At 38.1% G+C, this 26,046-nt stretch overlaps 1 non-coding gene and 2 pseudogenes across 1 annotated transcript; all 3 read left to right on the forward strand.

The window, feature by feature from the left end:
* The first annotated feature begins 366 nt into the window (after window positions 1-366).
* LOC148583125 (uncharacterized) lies at window positions 367-4,677 on the forward strand (annotated as a pseudogene).
* Window positions 4,678-4,706: 29 nt separating this feature from the next.
* LOC132177957 (uncharacterized) lies at window positions 4,707-5,639 on the forward strand (annotated as a pseudogene).
* Window positions 5,640-17,920: 12,281 nt separating this feature from the next.
* Window positions 17,921-18,058, forward strand: LOC132166811 (small nucleolar RNA Z247). The gene has a single exon (XR_009438613.2). It is a non-coding gene; the product is annotated as a small nucleolar RNA Z247 (small nucleolar RNA).
* The last annotated feature ends 7,988 nt before the right edge of the window (window positions 18,059-26,046 follow it).

A 26,046-nucleotide genomic window follows, 5' to 3' on the forward strand; every position in this document is an offset into this window, starting at 1 on the left:
CTTTGAATTATTTTCGTTTAATTGTGTTATTTTAATTTTCAATCTTAAATCTTGTTTTACCAAAAATCAAAAATATTTTCCATTTCTTTCACTTTTTGGTTTCCGGTTCTCTGTTTTTGTTGCAGTTCGGCCGCATCAGCATTCTGTTATTGCGATCGAGCGTAGGCCGTGTGCGATCTAGCGCAGTGCGATCGAGCGTACTATTCTGCGATCGAGCGCAGTTCCAGGAGTTTCCGGACATCAACAATACTGAAGCTGCTGTGACTGCAGGGGCAAAATATTTTTATGCAAGAAATCAAGGGGACCATTCAACAAAGGCCTAGAGACAGCTCCAACACGGAGGAAGAAGAAGAAGTTGAGGTAACAATGGAAGATCTATTAGAAAACTTGCCACCAGTGCGAAGGCCCATGAAACAATCTTTCATCCCAAGGAATCTCAACCAACCATCATGCATCGCCTATCAACCAGAGGTGGAAGGCAATTACTATATATCCCCACAAATACTCAGTGTGTTGACTTACTTCAGAGGCACATCTATTGAAGATCGAAACTTGCATCTCAGGGAGTTCTTTGATCTTTGCAAACTTCAGCACATTCAAGGCCTAACTCTAGAGAAACTCAGGTTAGTCTTATTCCCATTTTCCTTGAAAGGAAATGCTAAATTGTGGTATAATTCCTTGCCTGCAGAGTCCATTCATACTTGGGAAGAGTTGTCCAGTAAGTTCCTAAAGAAGTTTTTCCCAGCTCATAGGACAAGGCAGCTTAGAAGGGAGCTGCATTCGTTCCAACAAAGAGATGGAGACCTTTTCTTTGAAGCTTGGGACCACTTCAATGCACTGCTTCTTAAGTGTCCAAATCACAACATACCTCATGATGACCAGGTACAAATTTTTTATGAAGGGTTAGATGATTTTAACAAGGATAGTGTTGATACAGCCTGTGGAGGCGTGCTGATGGAAAAGAGCAGTGAGGAAGCCATAGAGATCTTTGAGATGTTGAGTGAACACACCCAACAATTTCCATCCAGAAGGAGGCAAGGTGTAAGGAGCAAAGGCATGAATGAAGTAAACCTCAATGGTGGATCTCCAAGTCAGATGGCTGTTGTGGAAAGAAAGTTAGATATGATTGTCAAAGCCATGACTACTCAGAACATCTCTCTCATTCAACCAGCCACCCAACTCCAGGTATGTGCCATATGTTCTCATTTAGATCACACTACTGAGAACTGCCCTTTGTATTCCTCTGCAGATCAAGAGCAAGCAAATTATGTGGGACAACACAATTATCCTCCCAAAAACAATCCGTACTCCAACACTTATAATTTAGGGTGGCAAAACCACCCCAATTCCTCATGGAGAAACAGTCGAAATATTCTGCACCCTCAAGGACAGCAAGGCAATCTACAACAAGCAGTCCAACAAGCTCAGGAGCCAGAGAAAAATGACCTGAAGGATCTTGTAAGACAATTGGTGACTTCACAACAGCAATTTATGACTGCACAACAACAAACCAATGCCAAGTATGATCAATCCTTTCAAAGACTTGAAGAGCGAATGGAACAAATGGCTAAGGAGCAGAATGAAAGAAAAGTGGATGAATGTCCATCCCAAACACCCAATCCAGGGGGTCACCAGCAAGTGAAAGCAGTCACAGTTCTCAAGAATGGCAAGGTCATAGGAACTGAAAAGCCAGCTCAAGCATCTCTAGAGGAAGCATCAACATCAAAGGTAAGTAAAATGGAGAAGGTGAATGCACCACCCTTCCCTCAAAGGTTAGTCAAACCAAAGAAAGAAAAGCAACTCATGGATATCTTTGAGACCTTGAGGAAAGTAGAAATCAATATTTCCTTGTTAGATGCAATCAAACAGATTCCTTCTTATGCTAAATTTTTAAAGGATTGTTGCACTAACAAAAGGAAGTTTCAAGAGCATGAGACAATGGCCCTTACAGAAGAGGTAAGTGCAGTTTGGTTGAGAAAATTACCACCAAAGCTAACAGATCCGGGAAGTTTTACCATTCCTTGCAGGATAGGAGACCATCTTTTTTAGCATGCATTGCTGGATCTGGGAGCAGGGGTCAATTTGCTGCCTTACACGGTATATGAGAAGCTGGGTTTAGGGGAGCTTCAACCAACCTCCGTCATCTTGCAATTGGCAGATAGAAGCATCAAAAGACCAAGAGGTATACTAGAGGATGTGTTGGTAAAGGTAGGTACATTCATTTTACCTGCTGATTTTATTGTGTTGGAAGTGGAAGAATCTCCTATGCCATCCCCTTTACCTATTATTTTAGGAAAACCCTTTATGAGAACTGCTGACACCACAATAGGTGTGAAAAAGGGTATTGTGAGTATGAAGGTAAATGGTGAGACCATAGAGTTCAAAATATTCGATGCACTAAAATTACCTCATGATGATTTAGATTGTTCTGATGTTTGTATGATCTAAGGTGTTAGTGAGCCAGTTTTGCAGGACCAACATAAAGATCCATTGGAGGCCACCCTCACCCATAGTTTCACAAGGCAGGACATTGAGCCAGAACCGGAAGATGTCACTGATGACATCATTGAAACCGTGCACCACCTTGAGGCCTCTCCAAAGTATTCAAGTAAATACACTCCTCCCTTTGAGATTCTTGAGCCTACTAATACTTCTCTTGTTCCTTCTATTGTCCAGGCACCAAAGTTGGAATTGAAATAATTGCCAGAACACCTAACATATGCCTACTTAGGAGAGAACAAGACACTACCGGTCATAATTGCTGCAAACCTGAGTTGTGAGGAGAAGAAAAGCTATTGAGAGTTCTTCGAGAGCATAAAACTGCTTTGGGGTGGACCATTGCTGACATCAAGGGAATAAGTCCAACCAAGTTCTTGCATCAAATCTTCCTTGAAGACGAAGCAAAGCCAACCAGGGATGCACAGAGAAGACTCAATCCACACATGAAGGAGGTAGTTAAAGCAGAGGTATTAAAACTACTGGATGTGGGCATTATCTATCCCATTTCAGACAGTAAATGGGTCAGTCCAGTCCAAGTAGTTCCAAAAAAAAGTGGGATCACAGTGGTGAAGAATGAAGATGATGAGCTGATACCTACAAGAGTAACCATTGGTTGGAGGGTATGCATTGATTACTGAAAGCTGAACAAAGTGACGAGAAAAGACCACTTCCCCCTACCCTTCATCGATCAAATGCTAGAAAGGTTAACTGGCCATAGCTACTACTGCTTCTTGGATGGGTACAGTGGCTACAATCAGATTGCAATGGCACCAGAGGATCAGGAGAAGACCACCTTCACATGCCCTTTTGGCACATTCGCCTACAGAAGGATGCCATTTGGATTATGCAATGCACCAACCACATTCCAAAGATGCATGATGAGCATTTTTTCAGATATGGTGGAGAAATCAATTGAGGTATTTATGGATGACTTCAGTGTTTTTGGGTCTAGTTTTGATGAATGCCTCCACCATTTAAAGAATGTTCTCAAGAGATGTGAAGAATACAACCCAATGCTCAATTGGGAAAAATGCCACTTCATGGTTCAACAAGGCATTGTATTGGGTCACTCTATTTCAAGCATAGGCATTGAGGTAGATAAGGCCAAGATTGACATCATCTCCAAACTTCCCCCACCTCTGACAGTAAAGGGGGTGAGGAGTTTTCTCGGACATGCCGGGTTCTATAGAAGGTTCATCTAGGACTTCTCCAAGATCTCTAGACCCCTCTGTGCATTTCTAGCGAAGGAGGTCAAGTTTGAATGGACTAAAGAATGCATGACTGCCTTCAACATACTAAAAAAGCTGCTCACATCTGCACCAATAATGAGGGCACCCGATTGGAGTCTACCATTTGAGCTCATGTGTGATGCCAGTGACTTTGCCTTGGGACCTGTCTTGGGTCAAAGAATCAATAAGGTACCTCATGCCATTTATTATGCTTCTACAACATTGAATGATGCTCAGCTAAATTATTCTACCACTGAGAAATAATTATTAGCTGTCATATTTGCTTTGGAGAAGTTTAGATCGTACCTAATTGGTTCTAAGGTCATTATATTCACTGATCATGCTGCTTTGAGATATTTGTTGGCTAAAAAGGATGCAAAGCCGAGATTGATCAGATGGGTATTATTACTACAAGAGTTCGACCTTGAGATCAGAGACAAGAAGGGCAGTGAGAATGTGGTGGCAGACCACCTATCCAGACTACTTCATGAGGAAGACAGAGATGAGCTCCCATTGAATGAAAACTTCCCAGATGAGCAGCTATTTGTAGTTGAGGTCCAACTCCCATGGTATGCAGATATTGTGAATTACATAACTGCCAAGGTTTTTCCTCCAGGTATGTCTAGTCAAGAAAAGAAGAGGTTGATGTCCATATCTAGACAGTACCATTGGGATGACCCCTATCTGTTCAAATTCTGCCCGGATCAAATCATTAGAAGGTGTGTCTCAGAAGAGGAGCATTTGAGCATTCTGCAGCATTGTCATCAATTTGCTTGTGGAGGACACTTTGGGGCCAAGCGAATAGCGCTTAAGGTATTACAATCTGGTTTTTATTGGCCTAATGTGTTTAAAGATGCCTTTTTGTTTTGCAGCTCTTGTGATACATGCCAGAGAATCGGTAACATCTCCTTCAGAAACCAGATGCCATTGCAAAATATTCAAGTGGTAGAGATTTTTGATGTATGGGGTATTGACTTCATGGGACCATTTCCTAACTCGTATGGTTATCTTTATATTCTTGTGGGTGTGGATTATGTGTCTAAATGGGTCGAGGCTGTCCCCTCAAAGACTAATGATCACAAAGTGGTTGTGAAGTTTTTGCAGGATAATATCTTTGCTAGGTTTGGGACGCCAAGGGCAATAATAAGTGATGGAGGTAGCCACATCAACAATTATGCTTTTGCTGCTTTACTAAAGAAGTATGGGATCACCCATAAGGTTGGCACTCCATACCATCCTCAAACCAGTGGTCAAGTGGAGATAAGTAACCGAGAAATCAAAAGCATACTAGAAAGGACAGTGAATCCCAGCAGGAAGGATTGGTCTCTACGCTTGAATGATGCGCTATGGGCTTATAGGACTACATACCAGACACCTATCGGTATGTCCCCATGTTGATTGGTTTTTGGGAAAGCATGTCATCTACCAGTGGAGTTGGAGCACAAAGCATATTGGGCCATTAAGAAGTTCAACTTCGACATGCACCAAGCTGGTGACAAGAGGAAACTGCAACTAAATGAACTTGAGGAATTACGGCATGATGCTTATGAGAATGCAAAGCTCTACAAGGAAAAAACCAAGGCATACCATGACAAGCTACTGGTCAGGAAAGAGTTTCATGAAGGACAAAAGGTACTAATCTATAATTCAAGATTGAGACTATTCCCTGGAAAACTTAAGTCAAAATGGTTTGGCCCTTGTATGGTCACTAAAGTATTTCCTCATGGAGCTGTGGAGGTCTATAGTCCACAAAAAGGTCAATCATTCAAGGTGAATGGACACAGAGTGAAGCCATACATTGAAATGACCTTTGCACCACGAGATCAAGATTTGGCATCACAAGATTTGGCTCTCCAGGCTGTCCAATATGTAGCACCACCATCAGAAGCATCTTCCTCAGGACAGCAATAAGAGGGGACCACAAGTCTGGCTGAAGACATTAAACTTAGCGCTCATAGGAGGCACCCCATAGCATATCCTTTTATTTTGTTTTATTTACATTTTGTTTTTGTTTTCCTTTGTGTTTTATTTTTCTTTGGTGTTTTAGTGTTTCAAGTCTTTTGTCAGGTTTTTACATTCTATTACTGCGATTGATCGCAACCTGTGTGCGATCGAGCGCAGGTCTTCACGTGTGGTTTCATCACATTCTGTTACTGCGATCGAGCGCACCCTGAGTGCGATCGAGCGCAGTAACTGACTTTTGGCTATTGTACATTCTATTAGTGTGATTGAACGCACCTTAGGTGCAATCGAGCGCACATCACCCACACTTGCACAGCCTTGCGCAAGTGCGATCGGGCGCACCATGCGTGCGATCGAGCGCACTTGGGCAGCATCTCATAGTTATCTTTTTATTTTGTTTTGTTTAGTGTGTTTTAAGTTAATCTTTTTTATTTATCTTTAGTTTTGTTTCTTTTTACTTGTTTTGTGTTTTCTTATTTTGCAGGGACAAGTGTGCTTCAATTCAAGTTTGGGGGTATGAAATGAGCCATGCTATTCCAGACAGTTTCGCCCATCTCCCAGGTAAATTCTTTCCATGTTATAGACACATTGGGGACAATGTGTAATTCAAGTTTGGGGGTATGGAGGACACTTTACACACACTTTGTCCAAGTTTTATTTTATTTGTGAAAAATTAAAAATATATATATATATATATGCATGTTCATGTTTGTCTTAAAATTTTAGTTGATCTTAAAAAATTGTGATTTGATTTCATTGGTGAGCTTAAAATTTTGAACACATGATCTAATAATTGAGTTTTTCAGTTTGGTTACTTGCTTAGGACAGTTGAGAATTCACATGTTTGATCTGATCTTACACAAGCACATTAGCACATAATTTGTGGGGTATGACATGAAAGTTTAATGTGTGTGTTTCTATGTCTTGGGTGAAACTGGATGATTTATTAGATGAATACTTTGGCATATACATATGAGATATAAAAAAATATATATATATATCTGATCATTGATAAGTTTTTCACTGAGTAACTGGATCTCTTGTCTCAAAGCATTGAGTGTTCACGTCAAAAGGTGAAGAATTTTGATTTGGTTAATGTCATGGTTAGTTTGGTTTCGTAGCCTTTTTGACTCGAGTTAGTAGGTCCTTAGGGGTGTCTCTACACCTAATGCCCTAAAACCATTTGGGTTGGGAGTCATTGACTTAACACTCGCTACATGGGTCAATTAGAAAGCTTAAGGGAATCAAACATTGCACGACTTGACGAAAGAAAAAAAAAAGAAAGAAAAAAAAAAAAAAAGCCATTGTTGTTCATTCTAATAGGGATTTCAGAGAACTTTGAGATATTGAGACATTGCACATTATAAAAATAATTGGAAGCTTCATATTTATGTGCTAGTTCACTTTACCCTATTTTCAAACTTGTGATGTCTTAGCATGTCTTTTGTGAGTAACTAAATTTTAAAATTCCAATTCATTATCAAGATGGAGTTTATCTTTTTAAGCTTGCTAATGAATGAGAATCATGGTTTTGAAGTGATGCTTTAATTTTTGGAATAACATGAACTGTGCATGATGTTTGTGGGTAACATTTCTGGAAAACCCTCACAAGACTTCACTCGTCCTCTAGGGAATTCTTGGAGGTTTAAAAGGCTTGTTGCATACGCTAAATGCAATCGTACATCCCACGAAAGATGGATTTATCTTTTGTTTTCTGTTTTTCCATTCTTGTCTTTAGTTTTGTATTGCTAAGGGACTAGCAATATGTAAGTTTGGGGGTGTGTTAAGTGCTAAAATATTCATATTTTCAGCCCTTAACTTGCATGTTTTAATCCTTTGGTTTTGGTTAATTAGGCCATTTTACTTCCTTTTGTATTTTCTTTGTTTTTTAGGCTTTTGGAAGAAAAGAAAGCGTTTCTGGAAGAATTACAAGCTTAAAGGGCAAATTGGGAAGACCTAGAAGATATGGTTGAGCTTAGCCAATCATGGTTAAGTTTAATCAAATAGAGGAAAGGATCAATTCGGAATTTCTCATATTGAAGACAAATCGGATTGGATGCAAAATTGGATTCTGAACATGTCTCGGTATTTTAACCATAATTTTCAGCTCAGATATCCGATTAAGATGATTCAAGCGGCATTGGAAAGCTAACTCAAAGGGCTACAATTAATTGTGAAATAGAATTTCCCTAATTCGGACCGCCGCAAGGTCAAAAATCGCGTCGCATGTTAAGACCGCAATTCTGGGCAATCCTACTCCGATTTGGACTTAGGTTTTCTCTATCCTAATTGGACTTGGACTTAAAACTCCGAATTTCCTAGGATTACTAGGGCTTCTAGGACTCTCCTAAGCTCTATAAATAGACCCTTAAGCCTCACAATTTATTCATTCCAAATAATCCTTGGAAGAGGCACAACTTTGGGGACAGGATTGGAGGCTACTTCTAGGAGCGGTTTTCGGTTCTTTCTTTCCCTTTTCTTTTTCTTTTATTTTTATTATGTGTAACTAACTCTTAAGGAGGGCTAGATTGAAGCCCTAATTATGTTTATTTAATATTTCAATATTGACGCCTTTGTGATGATCATGTTGTGATATTTAACTTGATTAATTCCTATTTTCATGATTCCTCATATGTATGTGATTGGCCATTATATGCATGTGGTATGGACTAGTTAGTTAAATCAATTTGGATGACCGAGTCCTTGGTTTAACATAAGTAACAAAAGTAATCCACACCGCGATTCTTGGGTTAATCAACATGGGGAACCGAGAGTAGACACCCATGCCCTAAGCCTCGTGTGTTTGTCGATTTTCATAGATTTATGATTTCTTAAAGAACAACTTAGTAGACACCCATGCTAAATCCTTTAAGAAAGAAAAGAATTAGAGTAGACACCCATGCCTAATTTGTTGCCTAGGAAAATCAATAGCTTAAGGAGTAGACACCCATACCCTTACGTTGGCAAACATTAAATATTCATAACATGATTGGATCATTGGCATATTGATATATTAGCTAAGTATAATTAGTGGTGGATACCAAAGCCCTACCTTTTTATTATCATCAAATCACAATTCAATCTTTGTTTGTTTTACTTTTGGAATTTAATTTTAAGCAAAATCTAGCAATCCTCGTGGGAATGACTCTGTATTTGCACATTATGCTACTATGTTGACCTCGTGCACTTGCGGGTAAAACATCCAATTATTTGCCTATTAATTTAGGTAGGTAATTGTGACAACAATATGCCATAGTTATTCATTCTAATAGGGATTTCAGTGAACTTTGAGATATTGAGACATTGCACATTGGAAACAATTGGAAGCTTCATATTTATGTGCTAGTTCACTTTACGTTGTTTTCAAACTTGTGATGGTTTAGCATGTCTTTTGTAAGTAATTAAACTTTAAAATTCCAATTCATTGTGAAGATGGAGTTTATCTTTTTAAGCTTGCTAATGAATGAAAATCATGGTCATGAGTGATACCTTAATTTTTGGCTAACATGAGCTCTTGCATGATTTTTGTGCGTAGCATTTCTGGAAAACCCTCGCGAGATTTCACTCGTCCTCTAGGGAATTCCAAGGGGTTTAAAAGGCTTGTTGCATATGCTAAATACAATCGGACATCCCACAAAAGTTGGATTTATTTTTTTTGTTTTCTGTTTTTCCATTTAGTTTTTAGTTTTGTATTGCTAAGGGACTAGCAATATGTAAGTTTGGGGGTGTGTTAAAAGCCAAAATATTCATATTTTAGCCCTTAACTTATATTTGTTAATTCCTTAGTTTTGATTAATTTATGCCATTTTAGTTCTTTTATGTGCTTTATTTGTTTTTTGTAGGCTTTTGGAAGAAAAGGAAGCAATTTCGGAAGTTTTGAGCTTAAGGAGCTATTTTGGGAAAAGCTGGAGGCTCTGGTAGTGCGATCGATCGCAGTGGAGCTGCGATCGAGCGCACTACAGGCAAGGACCAAGACGAGCGCAAGGCGTGCGCTTGTGCACACAAGAAGCAGCCTCGATTGCACCTGCGATCGAGCGCCCAACACAAATGATCAATCGCCCACGGGATGTGATCAAGTGCACCCGTGCGTGAGAAGCAAGCTAGCCACATCCCTTTTACGGAAAGTGTTCATTTTTAGGGTTTTGAAGCCATGTGCGAACTAGGGTTCAAACCAGGGTTCAAACCTTACATTTTTTAGGGTTTCTAGAGTATTTCTAAGGCCTATAAATAAATCCTTAAACCTTTAGAATAGGGGAAGAATTTACAAAGGGAAGAATTTGAGCTCTTCAAGTTCAAGTTTCGGGTTGATTCTTTTCCTTTCTATTTTTGTTTTATGAAGATGTTTAACATCAAACTCATGTGTAACTAAATTATTTAGTAGGGCTGGATTGAAGCCCTAATTATGTTTAGTTAATATTTCAATATTGACGCCTTTGTGATGATCATGTTGTGATATTTAATTTGATTAATCCCTGTTTTCATGAATTCCTCATAAGTATTTGTCTGATCAACATATGCATGTGGTATGGACAAGTTAATTAAATCAATTTGGATGATCGAGTCCTGGGTTTAGTAAAAGTAACAAAAGAAATCCACACCAGGTTCTTGGGTTAATCAACATGGGGAACTGGGAGTAGATACCCATACCCTTTAAGAACAACTTAGTAGACAACCATGCTAAATCCTTTAAGAAATAAAAGAATTTGAGTAGACACCCATGCCTAATTCGTTGCTTAAGGAAATCAATAGCTTAAGGAGTAGACACTCATACCCTTAGGTTGGCAAACATTAAATATTCATAACATGATTGGAACATTGGCATATTGTTATGTTATCTAAATATGATTAGTGGTGGATATCAAAGCCCTACTTTTTATTATTATCAACTCAAAATCAATCTTTGTTTTGTCTGTCTTATGAAATTTATTTTTCAGCAAAATTTAACAATCCTCGTGGGAATGATCTTGTACTTGCACCATATACTACAATATTGATCTTGTGCACTTGCGAGTAAAACGTACAATTATTTATCTATTAATTTAGGTTGATATTTGCACAACATTTATTTTAATTGATTATGTCTATGTGATTTAATTCCTCATATTTTATGGCATGGATCTATTAGTTAAGTCAATTTAGATGACCGAATCATGGGCTTAATAAAGTGACAAAAGAACCTCATCACGGGTTCTTGGCTTAATCAACATGGGAAATAGGAGTAGATGCCATGCCCTAGACTCATGTGTTTGTCGATCTCCATAGAATTATGTTTCTCTAAAGAACAACTTAGTAGATACCATGCTAAATCCTTTAGGGAAGAAAATAATTAGAGTAGATACCATGCCTAATTCATTGCTTAGGGAGATCAATAGCTTAAGGTGTAGATACCATGCCCTTAGGTTGACAGAAATTAAATATACTATATGATTGGAACATTGGCCTAGTATTTTCTTAATTAATGTGATTTGTGGTGGATATCGAAACCCTAACTCTTTCATTAATTGTTTCTTTTATATCTTTTCAAAAACCGTGACAATTCTTCAATTTCAATTTGGAAAATCAATTCTAGATAAAATCAACAATCCTCGTGTGATGATCTTGTATTTACCGCACCATGCTATCGTTTGATCATGTGCACTTGTGAGTAAAACGTACCAAGTATTTGCCTATTAATTTAGGTGGGTATTTGGTAGAACAGATGTCAAAACCCTAACACTGTTGATGTACAAATTTAATTGTACTCGCAAGCGCACGAGTCGTGTGCAATATAGTGTGTGTGCAAGTGCGAGGTCGATCCACAGGGAATTGTGTTTGTGAAATTTAATTTCTATCTAAATCAATTATATCTTAACCTAGTTCCGAATGATTTTGACTTTGAAAATAAACTAACATAAACTAAATAAAATAAAAATAATCAAAAGATAAACGACTAAGGTTTTAGAATTCACCTCACCAAATCAAAGCATACATTCTTATGTTTTCATTCATGCATCCGACAAACAATTAAACCCCATATATATGTTCTATTGTTTTTTTATAAACCAATTGAATCATTCGATGAATCCATCTCTATTACAAATCACAACGAATATCCAATTGAGATCAAATCATCCATTGTATCCGTAAATCACAATGGATATAAGTCTCAATCAAATCATTCGATGTATCCGTTGGATGAAACACAACGAATATCCAACATTTTCACGATTTATAAACAACAATCAATCACAATTTTGTCACACAATTGAACTGAAACGAACATACATTACATTAAACGACGGATTTGTACGAACGAAACATAAAAATATAAAACTCATCAATGGCGAGGCTTCATCTTCAACCTTAGTTGAAGAATTAGCCTTTCATGACAAAAGAAATCATAAAGAAACTAAATTACTTCATTAAAATTAAAAACTTACAAAAGAATTCGAGTTCCAAGCTACAAAAACCCAGAAAACACGGAAAGCGACCAAGAACGGCGCCTCCGGCGCGTCTTCGTCTGATCCCCCCTCAATTGTGAGGCTTAGAGGTCTATTTATAGGGCTTAAGAGAGTCCTAGAAGCCCTAGTAATCCTAGGAATTTCGGAGATTTAAGTCCAAGCCCAATTAAGTTAAAGAAAACCTAAGCCCAAATCGGAATAGGATTCGCCCAGAATTGCGGTCCTATCTTGCGGCATGATTTTGACCTTGCGGCGCTCCGAATTGGGAAAATGCTATTTCACAATGAATTGTAGTAGTTTGAGTTAGCTTTCCAATTCCGCTTGAATCACCTCAATCGGATATCTGAGATGAAAGTTATGGCCAAAATACCGAGACGTATTCAGAATCCAATTTTGCATCCAATCCGATTTGACTTCAAATTGAGAAATTCCGAATTAATCCTTTCCTTTATTTGATTAAACTTTAACTATGATTGGTTAAGCTTAATCATATCTTCTAGATCTTCCCAATTTGCCCTTTAAGCTTGGAATTTTTCCAGAAACGCTTTATTTTCTTCCAAAAGCCTATAAAACAAAGAAAATACAAAAAGGAAGTAAAATGGCCTAATTAACCAAAACTAAAGGATTAAAACATGCAAGTTAAGGGATGAAAATATGAATATTCTAGCACTTATCACACCCCCAAACTTACATATTGCTAGTCCCTTAGCAATACAAAACTAAAAACAAGAATGGAAAAACAGAAAACAAAAGATAAATCCATCTTTCGTGGGATGTACGATTGCATTTAGCGTATGCAACAAGCCTTTTAAACCCCTAGGCATCCCTAGAGGACGAGTGAAGTCTCGTGAGGGTTTAATAGAAATGATACCCACAAACATTTTTAGCACTATGTCATTGACAGACACAATTTTCATACAAACATATGGTTCTCATATCATGAGCAGGTTTAACAAAGTAAACACCACAATCAAATCATCAAGCCAACCACAAATCATTCAACTCAAAGGTGGAAATTTGAGACAACACAAGCTCCAAATGTGCAAAGTGAGACTAACACAAAGTTAAGAGGCTTCAATTTTTCTCAAAGTTTGGTGTACCTCAAAATTCATAGGAATTTACACAAATGAAAACACCAAAGGCTTGGATCAAGACATGCATTTTTTTTAATTATTATTATTATTATATATATATATATATATATATATATATATATATATATATATATTTTTTTTTTTTTTGTGTAGGCTGTGCAATGTTCGGCTCCCTTAAGCTTTCTAATTGACCTATGTAACGAGTATTGGGCCAGTGACTCCCAAACCAGATGGTTTTAGGGCACTAGATGTAAAACATCCCTAAGGCTTAATTACTCAAGTCAAAAAGGCTACGAAGCCAAACTAGCCATACAGTCAACCAAGTTGAATTTCTCATCTTTTTACGCGAACACTCAATGCTTAGTGAGGCATGAGATCCGGTTACTCAATGAAAAGCTCAAACTGATGATGACAATTTTTTTTTTTTTTTTAATTTTTTTTTTTTTTTAATTTTTTTATCTTCAAGCCAAGGTTTCATCAACACTTCATCCTACAAATCACAAAGCACACCCTAATCAATCCAAATCTCATACCTCACAAACTTTATGCTAGTGTGCTTGTAATAATCAACTCAGACATGTGAAGTCTTTCTAATCCACCAAATGAGTCAAAGGACTCGGATTTCTAATGACATGTAGTGTTCAAAAAGTTAAACACACTAATGACATGCAAACCACAGTTATGATGTAACTCATGACCAATCAACAACATAGCACAATTTTTTTTTTTTTTTTTTTTAAACAAAACAAACAGATAAAAACAAACAAAAAGACACAAACAAACAAAAAGACAATGTGTTTGTCCACACCCCCAAACTTAAATGACACATTGTCCCCAATGTAGCAAGAGACACAATACCGTAGGATGCGGAAACTCGAGTGTGCAAAGGCCAGGGCGTCCCCCAGACTTGAACACCAAAACACCTGTCAAAATCTAGCAGCAATATTTTCTCATAGAAACAAATATCAAAAGATTAATTGCTGATAGAAATAAAAAGAAAATGACACAAAATGAAATGACAAAAAGGAAAAGAAATCAAAATAAAGTGCTGAAAATAAAAAGAAAGAAAGAATACCACACTTTCCTCGATCATTTGGGTGTCCAACCAATCCCTTCCATCCTTTCTTCTTAAGAATTTGATATCCCTCTGGAAGGATGTTTTGCCGTCTCAGGTAGCCTAGTTGCTTGCTTCGAAAGATCTTCTTAGGAACATGGTTCCTAGATTTGTGACCTTGTGTGCATAGATCTTTGAAAATTTCAGCATGAGACGGCTCTTTGAGACATTGAAGAATTGAAGGTTGGGGTTCATGAATTGTCGCAAGAGGGATTTTGATGAAGGAGTGAGCTTCAGTACTCACTCCCTTGTCATTGGACAGATTTGGAGTTGATGGGGGCTCAATGTGATCAACCTGCTCTTCTTTTTCTTTCTCCTCATGGTTACCCACAATGAAAGGCTCAGCTGCTAATGAGGGTGAGTTAGGGAATGATATCTCAGTGGTTTCCCCATTTTCAATTCGCATATTAGGAGTGGAGTCCAATAAGGCATCAGCTTGCTCAAGTAACTTGTCAAGGTCTAGGTCACATCCAAATTGAGCAAAGCACTTTCCCAATGGGTCCTCTAGACTTGTCTCATCAACAGTCTCCTCAACAATTTTCTCTCTCCTAATTGGGGTGGTGGCTTTGACATGCTCATGATAAGGATGGCTAGAATCATCCTCATCAATCATGTAGTGCCTTTCAGCCATCAACTGACTTTGAAGCTCTTCTTCCTCTATTCTAGTGAGTTCAGCAACTAAATAACCAAGCTGTCCTTCCAACTTTTCAATTGCTTGAGTGTTGGCCATGGCTGCATTCTTCACTTCATTTATGGCTTGGGAGTTGACTATGGTGGCATTTTTAAGCTCTTGCAAGGTTTGGCCATTAGACTGTATGAACTCTTTGAGGGTGTTTTCCAATGATAAATCTTGTGGAGGATAATTGCAGGGTGAAGGAGTAGAGGATTGGTTGTCGAACTGCGGATATTCAGGATGGTGCAGTTCATCAAATTGGGGAGCATAATTTCCCGTAGCATTAGCTTGCCACGAGAAATTAGAATGGTTGCTCCAATCAAGGGTGTAGCAATTGAAATTTGATTCAGACCCCAAACTGGAGAAATTGGTGTTCATCTGCTCATGTGAAAAATTGAAAAATTGTCCCCAAGATGGACAATTACCTGAACTATGATAAGGGTTAGAGCAGTATGAACATGGTCCATGTGGGTGAAAATTATGAGAATAATTGGAAAAAGCGGGTGTCCTACAACTAAGGGTAGCATTAAAATTACCTAAAGGAAAATTCATGCTTATCCTCACTCTTTAAACAAAGCACACTTCCACATGAAACATTAACCAAAATTTTTTTTTGGATTTTTTTTTTTTGGATTTTTTGGATATTTTTTTTTTTTTTTTATTGAAAATAAAATAAACAAAAATACCAAAAATTAAAAACAACTCAAAACAAAAACTCACAAAACGGACCAAACATAAGTTTGGCAAAATTCAAGGTGCTGGCCCGTTTTGGTGCAGTCTGCGATGGTGCACTCGAGCGCAAGTGATGTGCGATCGAGCGTACATGGGCGAGGGGTGTGGGCTCGCGCGCACCTACGGAAGTGTCGAGCGCAGGCACGCGGGATGCTTGCTGCGTTAGGCTCGAATGTGCTCGAGTGTAGGTGATGTGCGATCAAGTGCTTTGGCAGGGACTAGTTCCTTCGGCAGAGCTGCAACAGAAACAACAAAAACAAACAACTTTTTCTCTTTTTTTTTTTTTTTTTAATTTTATTTTTTTATTTTTATTAGTAACTATAAACAGAAACAAATAAAAAAAATAAAAATAAAAGGCAACAAACTGTAAAAAGAAAATAACTAGTAGAAAAATAAAATCAATTTAAACAAAAATCAATTTTCACAAACAAACAAATCCCCGGCAACGGCGCCAAAATTTGATGTACAAATTTAATTGTACTCGCAAGCGCACGAGTCGTGTGCAATATAGTGTGTGTGCAAGTGCGAGGTCGATCCACAGGGAATTGTGTTTGTGAAATTTAATTTCTATCTAAATCAATTATATCTTAACCTAGTTCCGAATGATTTTGACTTTGAAAATAAACTAACATAAACTAAATAAAATAAAAATAATCAAAAGATAAACGACTAAGGTTTTAGAATTCACCTCACCAAATCAAAGCATACATTCTTATGTTTTCATTCATGCATCCGACAAACAATTAAACCCCATATATATGTTCTATTGTTTTTTTATAAACCAATTGAATCATTCGATGAATCCATCTCTATTACAAATCACAACGAATATCCAATTGAGATCAAATCATCCATTGTATCCGTAAATCACAATGGATATAAGTCTCAATCAAATCATTCGATGTATCCGTTGGATGAAACACAACGAATATCCAACATTTTCACGATTTATAAACAACAATCAATCACAATTTTGTCACACAATTGAACTGAAACGAACATACATTACATTAAACGACGGATTTGTACGAACGAAACATAAAAATATAAAACTCATCAATGGCGAGGCTTCATCTTCAACCTTAGTTGAAGAATTAGCCTTTCATGACAAAAGAAATCATAAAGAAACTAAATTACTTCATTAAAATTAAAAACTTACAAAAGAATTCGAGTTCCAAGCTACAAAAACCCAGAAAACACGGAAAGCGACTAAGAACGGCGCCTCCGGCGCGTCTTCGTCTGATCCCCCCTCAATTGTGAGGCTTAGAGGTCTATTTATAGGGCTTAAGAGAGTCCTAGAAGCCCTAGTAATCCTAGGAATTTCGGAGATTTAAGTCCAAGCCCAATTAGGTTAAAGAAAACCTAAGCCCAAATCGGAATAGGATTCGCCCAGAATTGCGGTCCTATCTTGCGGCATGATTTTGGCCTTGCGGCGCTCCGAATTGGGAAAATGATATTTCACAATGAATTGTAGTAGTTTGAGTTAGCTTTCCAATGCCGCTGGAATCACCTCAATCGGATATCTGAGATGAAAGTTATGGCCAAAATACCGAGACGTATTCAGAATCCAATTTTGCATCCAATCCGATTTGACTTCAAATTGAGAAATTCCGAATTAATCCTTTCCTTTATTTGATTAAACTTTAACTATGATTGGTTAAGCTTAATCATATCTTCTAGATCTTCCCAATTTGCCCTTTAAGCTTGGAATTTTTCCAGAAACGCTTTATTTTCTTCCAAAAGCCTATAAAACAAAGAAAATACAAAAAGGAAGTAAAATGGCCTAATTAACCAAAACTAAAGGATTAAAACATGCAAGTTAAGGGATGAAAATATGAATATTCTAGCACTTATCAACTGTCATTAATTTTTATTTCTTTTCAACATATCAATTTCGTGACAAAATCTGTTATTTTAATTTGGAAAACCTGTTTTAAACAAAATCAACAATCCTCGTGGGAATGATCTCGTACTTGCACCCTATACTATCGTATTGATCTTGTGCACTTGCGAGTAAAATGTACCAAATATTAGCCTATTAATTTAGTTAGGTATTTGGCACAACAGTTTTGCAAATCGGACTTCAACTTACCTCATTGATGAAGGAAGCATTGTCTATTGCTGATTATTTTCAAAAGGCGTAGACCTTTGCACAAACCTTGGCTGCCATTGATGAACCACTCAAGGACTCCGAGTTGTTGTCCTATATTCTTGGTGGTTTAGGATTGGAATATGAATCCATGGTTACTTCCATTTCCACCCGCATTGAACATGTTTACTTGATGATCTATACAGCCATTTGCTCACCCATGAGCAGCCACTAGAGCATGCTCACAATCCCAATGATTTTTCTGTCCCCACGGTAAATCTTGCTCAACGCAACTCTTCCAACACTAGCACATTTCAGCCACAGAAATCTAGGTCGTCATTTGGTTGTGGTCGTGGCTTCGGTCCTTCTTCTTCAAATCATCCCATCTGTCAAGTCCATAATAGAATTGGTCACATTGCCGAAGTGCTACAATAGGTTTGATCACTCCTATCATTGTGAATCTGCTCCTCCAGCTGCTTATCTTGCTTCTCAGCAATCTTCGTCTGATCATAATTGGTATCTGGACACAAGTTTGATGAATCATCTCACTAATGATTTGTCTAACTTGAATTTACAAGGGCACGAATCAAATCAAAGTTGGTAATGGTCCAAGTTTGGATATTCTTCACACTAGTCTTGCTCAAATTCCATCCTCTTCTAAAAATTGTTCTTTGCCCAATTTATTGCATGTTCCTCAAATTGAAAAAAATCTGATTTCGGTTAATCAGTTTACTCATGCTAATCAAGTTTTCATTGAATTTCAATCCTATTGTTTTCATGTTAAGGATCTTCATTCAAGGACCTTACTACTCCACGGCCCGAGTAAAGGTGGACTCTATCCTTGGTGATGAGTGCCAAATGTTGCATATTTGGGCCTCTTAACTTATATTTGTTAAAACCTTCGTTTTGTTATTTTCTGATGCTTTTGGTTAGTTTTGGTGTTTTACAGGTTATTGAGAGAAAACTGTGGTCTTTGGTGTGGAAATGTGCGAAGAAATCAAAGAAGTGAAGAAGAAGCATTCTCTAGAAGTGCGCTCGAGTGCAGGGAGACTGCGATCGAGCGCACTCATGCAATCATCCAGACGCGCAGCGCCCAAGTCTTGCGCCGCAGTAGCCCTAAAGACCCGAGTGCACTCGAGCGCACCTAGAGTACGATCGAGCACACCCACGCTAACCTGGCAGGGCCAAAACCCTAGTTTAGATTATAAATAACTTATTTTTCTTGTAAAAATACAAGTGGAGAGGCGCCGTTGAGAGCCTAATTTCGGCCTAGAGTTGTTCTTGAGCTTTTCAAACGTTTTCCTTTGTAAGTTTTATGTTTGTTATGATTTCAATTGATTTGATTATGTCTTTCGTTATCATAAGAGGCGAAAACCTTCAACTAAGGTTGAGGCTGAAGCCTCATCATTGATTAATTTTATATTTCTCATGTGTTTGCTCGTACAATTCCAACTTTTAATGCAATGGTTGTTCATTTCAATCCAATCATGTGACAAAAATTGTATTGATTGTTGTTTATAAAATTGTTAAAACGTTGGATATTTGATGTGTTTCATCCAATGGATACATCGAATCTTTTGATTGAAATTGGATATCCATTGTTTTTTGTTGTTCAAACGGAAACATTGGATCTTTTGATCTCAATTGGATATTCGTTGTCTTTCGTAATAAAAATGGATTTATCGAATCTTTCAATAGGATTTTATAAAACAATAGAACAGACTTAAGGTTTAATTTCTTGACGGATGTATGAACAAAACATGAGAGTATGAATTTTGATTTGTTGAGGCGGATTCTGAAAACCTTAGTGCCTTCTTATCATTCCATTTAGTCAATTTTAATTTTTAGTTTGTTTTTATTTTGCACGACAAAATCACTCAAATTTTGGAACTAGGTTAAGATAGAAATAGTTTAAATAGAAATTGATTTGCACAACACAATTCCCTGTGGATCGACCTCGCACTTGCACACACGCTATATTGCACACGACTCGTGCGCTTGCGAGTAATTATAATTTACACAACAAGTTTTGACGTCGTTGCCAGGGAATTTGTTTGTTTGTGAAAGTTGATTTTTGTTTGAATTAATTTTACTTTTCTACTAGTTTAGGTAGATTTTTTTTTTGTTTCATTTTCTTTTTGCAATTTTTGTTTATTTTTATTTGTTTCTGTTTTGTTTCATCTAACATAGAAAAAAGGGAGAAAGAAAAGTTTGTTTGTTTTTGAGTTTGTTGCAGATTTGGCAAAATCCAGTTCCTACTAGTGCGATCGAGTGCGCCTGAGTGGTGCTCAAGCACACTCGAGCCTATTGCAGCACATTCTGTGCACCTGCGCTCGACGTGTCCATAGGTGCGCGTGAGCGCACAGCAGACCGAAGCTCGAGTGCAAGCCTTTGACGCTCGAGCGCCCTAGTGCAGCTGCGATCGATCGCAGCTTACCTGGGCTTGAGCGCACCTCTGCTGTCGGCAACAACACACTTGAAGCAGCTAAGAAAAAAAATAAAAATATTTGCATTTCTTTTGTTTCATTTTCTGTTTGTTGATATTTTGCTTTCTATTTTGTTTTTATTCTTCGTTTTGTTCTTCTTATTGATGTGTGAATATTTTATTTTTTGTTTAGTTAGTTTATTTTAGAGTTGGTGTTTGGTATATGCTTGGTCAGAGATCCCTGAACTTAGATTTGATACCTCTAGATCCCGACATAGAAAGAACCCTTAGGAGAACTCGAAGAGCACCTGTTGAGATGGGAAATAACATACCCCAAAATGTGGAGCAACCTAGAGTTGAGAATGAGGATGCGAGAGCTCAGAATTTTGAGCAAGCTAGAGCTTAGAATGAGGATTTCACTACATCATTTAGGGATTTGTTCACACCCATTGTGACTAATTCCCATTCATGTATAGTTTTGCCACCAACCAATGCTACCCATTTTGATTTGAAGCCACATGTCATCAAACTCCTACCATCATTCCATGGCCTACAACTTGAAAATCCTTACGGTCATGTAAAGAAATTCAAGGACATGTGCGCCACTTTTAAGTTTCAAACTTTTCTAAAGAGTTTGTCCATTTTAGATTATTTCCTTTCTCTCTTCACAATAAAGCCAGGGCATGGTTGGATTCCAACACACCCGGGTCCATTATATCTTGGGAAAGCTTATTGAGTAAGTTCTATAACAAGTTTTTCCCAATGTCAAAGGTAAATGAATGCAGAAAGGATATTAGCTCTTTCACTTAGGAGGAGGATGAGAAGTTTTCAGAAAGTTGGGAGAGATTCAAGGAGTTGTTGATAAGATACCCTCCACATGGATATGAGAAATGGAGACTCGTTCAATTCTTCTACCAAGGATTGACCCAATGCAACCATAGTATGATCGAGTCAATGAATGGGGGAGCATTCTTAAGTTTGACGAGGGATGAAGCATATAAGGCATTGGACAAGTTGTTTGACAACTCACAGTAGTGCGATTTTTTGAGTTGTCGAGATAAATCTGCCAGTATCCCCAAGAAAGGAGACATCTATGGGGTTAAGGAGGACACTGATTTGAGATTAAAAATTGATGCCCTCACCAAGAAGGTTGAAGCTCTTGCTGTGGGTCAGTCCATCAATGTTACAAACACTTTCAATTTTGATAGCTATTCCATCTGTGCTAGTCCTATGCACTTAGCACCGAATTGTCCATTTATGCCGGCTTTTGCCGAGTATCCTATGGAACAAGTGAATGCTTTCAACGACTATTGGAAGTAGTCAAATGGACCATACTTAGAGACCTGCAATCCAGGGTGGCAGAACCACCCAAACTTCGCATGGAAGCAGAACCAACCGGTAAATCAGGGAGGAGCTCCTCATCATGCTCACAATCAATACCTTCTTGGATTTCTTCCGCCGGCTCAGAATCATGCCTTCCAAGCCCCCACTCCAGTGCTAGTTTCTTCTTCCTAGTTGTCCTTGGAAGACACTATCAAGGAACTCCACTCTCAGACTACACAGACTCTCCAGGATTTCATAAAGATGACTGGCCAATCCATAAGTGAAGTGAGGAGTGCAACCATGGTAAACACCCAAGCGATTGCCAAGCTGGAGAGTCAGATGGATCAAATTGCAAATCACTTGGGTGAGAGAGAAAAGGGGAAGTTACCAACTCAGCCTGTGCCCAATCCCAAGGGGTATGCGATTGGAAATTCTTCAAATTCTACGCACGGGCATGAACAAGTGCAGTCTATTGTCAGGGAGACAAGTGGACAATAAAGTAGATCAAGATGATGAGGATCCTGCTAAGCCACAAGGGCAAGAGAGTGGAAAAGATAAGAGGAGAGAAGTTGAGCCGACCACGGTTCAGCCCATTGTTGATGATCCCCCTAGGATTTTTATCCCAAAAGCTCCTTACCCAGAAAGATCGAAAGCTCCAAAGAAGAATGCGTAGTATGCTGAAATCCTGGAGGTATTCAAACAAGTTCAGATAAACATTCTATTTTTGATGTCATCCAATAAGTGCCTTATTATGCTAAGTTCCTACAGGATTTGGTCACTGTCAAGAGAAAGACCAATGTCCCAAAGAAAGCATTTTTTACCGGGCAAGTTAGCTCCATCCTTCAATGCAAGGTTCCCATCAAGTATAAGGACTTTGGGTGTCCTACCATTTCTTGCATGATAGGAGTCAGCCAGATTGAAAGGGCTTTATTGGATCTTGGAGCATGTGTGAAACTCTTGCCCTATTCAGTCTACTTACAATTGGGGTTGGGAGAATTGAACCCCACATCTATGACACTCCAATTGGCTGACAGGTCAGTGAAGAGACCAAGGAAAATAATTGAGGATGTATTAATCAAGGTGATGTTGAGAGCCAGATTGCGGTGATTTTAAGGCGACCTTTCTTAGCCATGGCTAACGCCCTAATCAACTACAGAACTGGGGTGATGAAAATTTCTTTTGGAAATATGATCGTGGAGCTCAACATATTTGATACCCATAAGCAGCCACTTGATGATGATGAAGTCCGCAATGTGTGCTTAATTGAAGTGATAACAGATGAGGCGGTAAGTGAGTTAAGCTTTGAGGACCCTAAGGTGGAGAGCTTTACTCAAGATGGAGATGATCTGGGCTTGGGTGAGTTGGTTGAGCAAGCTAAGGCAGTTTTGGATCCAATTCTTGAGATGCAGCCGGAGTGTGAGGAAACCACTGAGATATCATTCCCCACACCATATTCATTAGCAGTTGAGCCGCTCGAGTTGATTTCTAAGAGCAAATGGGTTAGACCCATTCATATGTGGCCTAAGTGGCCGAGTGTGACTGTGTGGAGGAATAAGGATAACGAGTTGTTCCCAACTCGTTTTCAGATAGGATGGATAGAGTGCATTGATTACAGCAAGTTAAAGGCCATCACAAGGAAAGATCACTTCCCTCCCCCATTCATTGATCCGTTGGTGGCACGGTCAGCTGGACATTCTCACTACTGTGTGCTTGACTATTACTCTAGCTACAACCATGTTTGGACCCCGGCAAGCTAGAACACACCACTCTCACATATGCCTTTGGTGCATTTGCCTATTGTCGCATGCTGTCTGGACCATGCAACGCACCTGTTGTAGAAAGTTTGGTTGAAGACTGTAAAATTAGTGCTTGTGGGAGGCAACCCATTGTTACTTTTAGTTTTTGTTGTCATTTGATTTGGTTTTGCTTGTTCTGTTTTTGTTTTTGTTGTGGTTTTTAGGAGATTTGTCTGTTGTTCAAGTTTAGGGGAGCGTTCTCCTACGTTACACCAGACTTGCACCACCCATTCGGTATTGTATTTCTGGCCACATTGGGGACAATGTGTCGTTTTAGTTTGGGGGTGGGGTAAACATTCTTGTCTTTTCTTTTACTTGTTATTTCTGTGTGTAAAAAAAAAAAAAAATTGTTGCGCTATGCTATTGATTGAGCATAATTACATCATAACTATGATTTGTATGTCATTGGTTGATTTAACATCTTGAACAATGCACGTCATTAGAAATCTGAGTCTTTGACTCATTTGTTGGATTAGAGAGACTTCACTTGTTTGAGTTATTTATCACATGCACATTAGCATAGGGTCTATGGGGTATGAGATTTGAATTGAGGAGTGTGTGTCTTGAGATTTGTAGGATGATTTGTTGATGAAACCTTGGCTATTAAAAAAAAAAAAAAATCATCATTAGTTTGGGTTTCTCATTGTGTAACTGGACCTCTTGCCTCACTAAGTATCGAGTGTTCGCGTAAAAAGATGAAAAATTCGAGTTGATTGATTGTATGGCTAGTTAGGCTTCGTAGCTCTTTTTGATTTGAGCCATTAAGCCTTTAGGAATGTTTCTACATCTAGTGCCCTAAAACCATCTGGTTTGGGAGTCACTGACCAACACTCATTACATAGGCCAATTAGAAGCTTAAGGGAGTCAAGCATTGCATAGCCTACACAAAAATTGCACCCTTTGAGTAAAGCCTTGGTTGTTTTCATCTAATGGAATTCCTATGAATTTTAGGGTACACAAGCTTTGATCAAAATTGAAACCTCATGAGTCTATGTTAATTTCACTTTGCACTTATTAGAGCATGTGTTGTCTCAATTTTCCAGCTATGAGTTGAGTGATTGTTGGATGTCCTGATGAGGTGATTGTTGCGTTCATCTTGTTAAACCTTCCCATTACGTATGAATCATGTGTTTGTGTGGAAATCCTTATTTGTCAATAACATAGTGCCAAAACAATGTCTGTGGGTATCATTGCTGTTAAACCTTCACTAGACTTCACTCGTCTTTTAGGGATCCCTAGGGGTTTAAAATGCTTGTTGCATATGCTAAATGCAACTGTCTCTTCCATGACAGCGGAATTATGTTTCATTTTCTGTTATGTTTTTCATTTTGTTTTGCTAAGCGACTAGCAAAATGTAAGTTTAGGGATATTTGATGAATGCCAAATGTTGCATATTTGGGCCCTTTAACTTGTATTTGTTAAAACCTTAGTTTTGCTATTTTTTTATGTTTTTGGTTAGTTTTGGTGTTTTAGTGTTTTGTAGGTCATTGAAAAAAAACTACGGTCTTTGGTGTGGAAATGTGCAAAGAAATCGAAGAAGTGAAGAAGAAGCATTCTCTGGAAGTGCGCTCGAGCGTAGGGAGACTGTGATCGAGCACACTCATGCAATCACCTAGACACGCAGCGCCCAAGTGCTGCGCCGTAGTAGCCATGAAAACCCGAGTGCGCTCGAGCGCACTTAGAGGGCGATGGAGCGCACCCGCGCTGACCTTGCAGGGCCAAAACCCTAGTTTAGATTATAAATAACATATTTTTCTTGTAAAAATACACGTGGGGAGGCTCCGTTTAGAGCCTAATTTCGACCTAGAGTTGTTCTTGAGCTTTTCGAACGTTTTCCTTTGTAAGTTTTATGTTTGTTATGATTTCAATTGATTTGATTATGTCTTTTGTTATCATGAGAGGCTAAAACCTTCAACTAAGGTTGAAGATCAAGCCTCATCATTGATTAATTTTATATTTCTCATGTGTTTGTTTGTACAATTCCAACTTTTAATGTAATGGTTGTTCATTTCAATCCAATTATGTGACAAAAATTGTATTGATTGTTGTTTATAAAATTGTTAAAATGTTGGATATTCGATATGTTTCATCTAACGGATACATCAAATCTTTTGATTGAAATTGGATATCCATTGTTTTTTGTTGTTCAAACGGATACATTGGATCTTTTGATCTCAATTGGATATTCGTTGTCTTTCGTAATAGAGATGGATTCATCGAATCTTTCAATAGGATTTTATAAAAACAATAGAACATATTTAGGGTTTAATTTCTTGACAGATGTATGAACAAAACATGAGAGTATGAATTTTGATTTGGTGAGGTGGATTCTAAAAACCTTAGTGCCTTCTTATCATTCCATTTAGTCAATTTTAATTTTTTGTTTGTTTTTATTTTGCATGACAAAATCACTCAAATTTCAGAACTAGGTTAAGATAGAATTAGTTAAAATAGAAATTGATTTGCACAACATAATTCCCAGTGGATCGACCTCACACTTGTACACACGCTATATTGCACACAACTCGTTTGCTTGGGAGTAATTATAATTTGCAGAACACTTGGCCAATTGCTTCTCCAAACTCTTCTGCTCGTGCAGTCTTTGTGGGTGAACGTGTGTCCATTGATCATTGGCATCATTGCCTTGGTCACCCTGCAACTCCATTAGTT

The sequence above is a fragment of the Corylus avellana genome, chromosome 11 (assembly GCF_965113065.1).
Source record: "Corylus avellana chromosome 11, dhCorAvel1.hap1.2, whole genome shotgun sequence".
Lineage (NCBI taxonomy): Eukaryota > Viridiplantae > Streptophyta > Magnoliopsida > Fagales > Betulaceae > Corylus > Corylus avellana.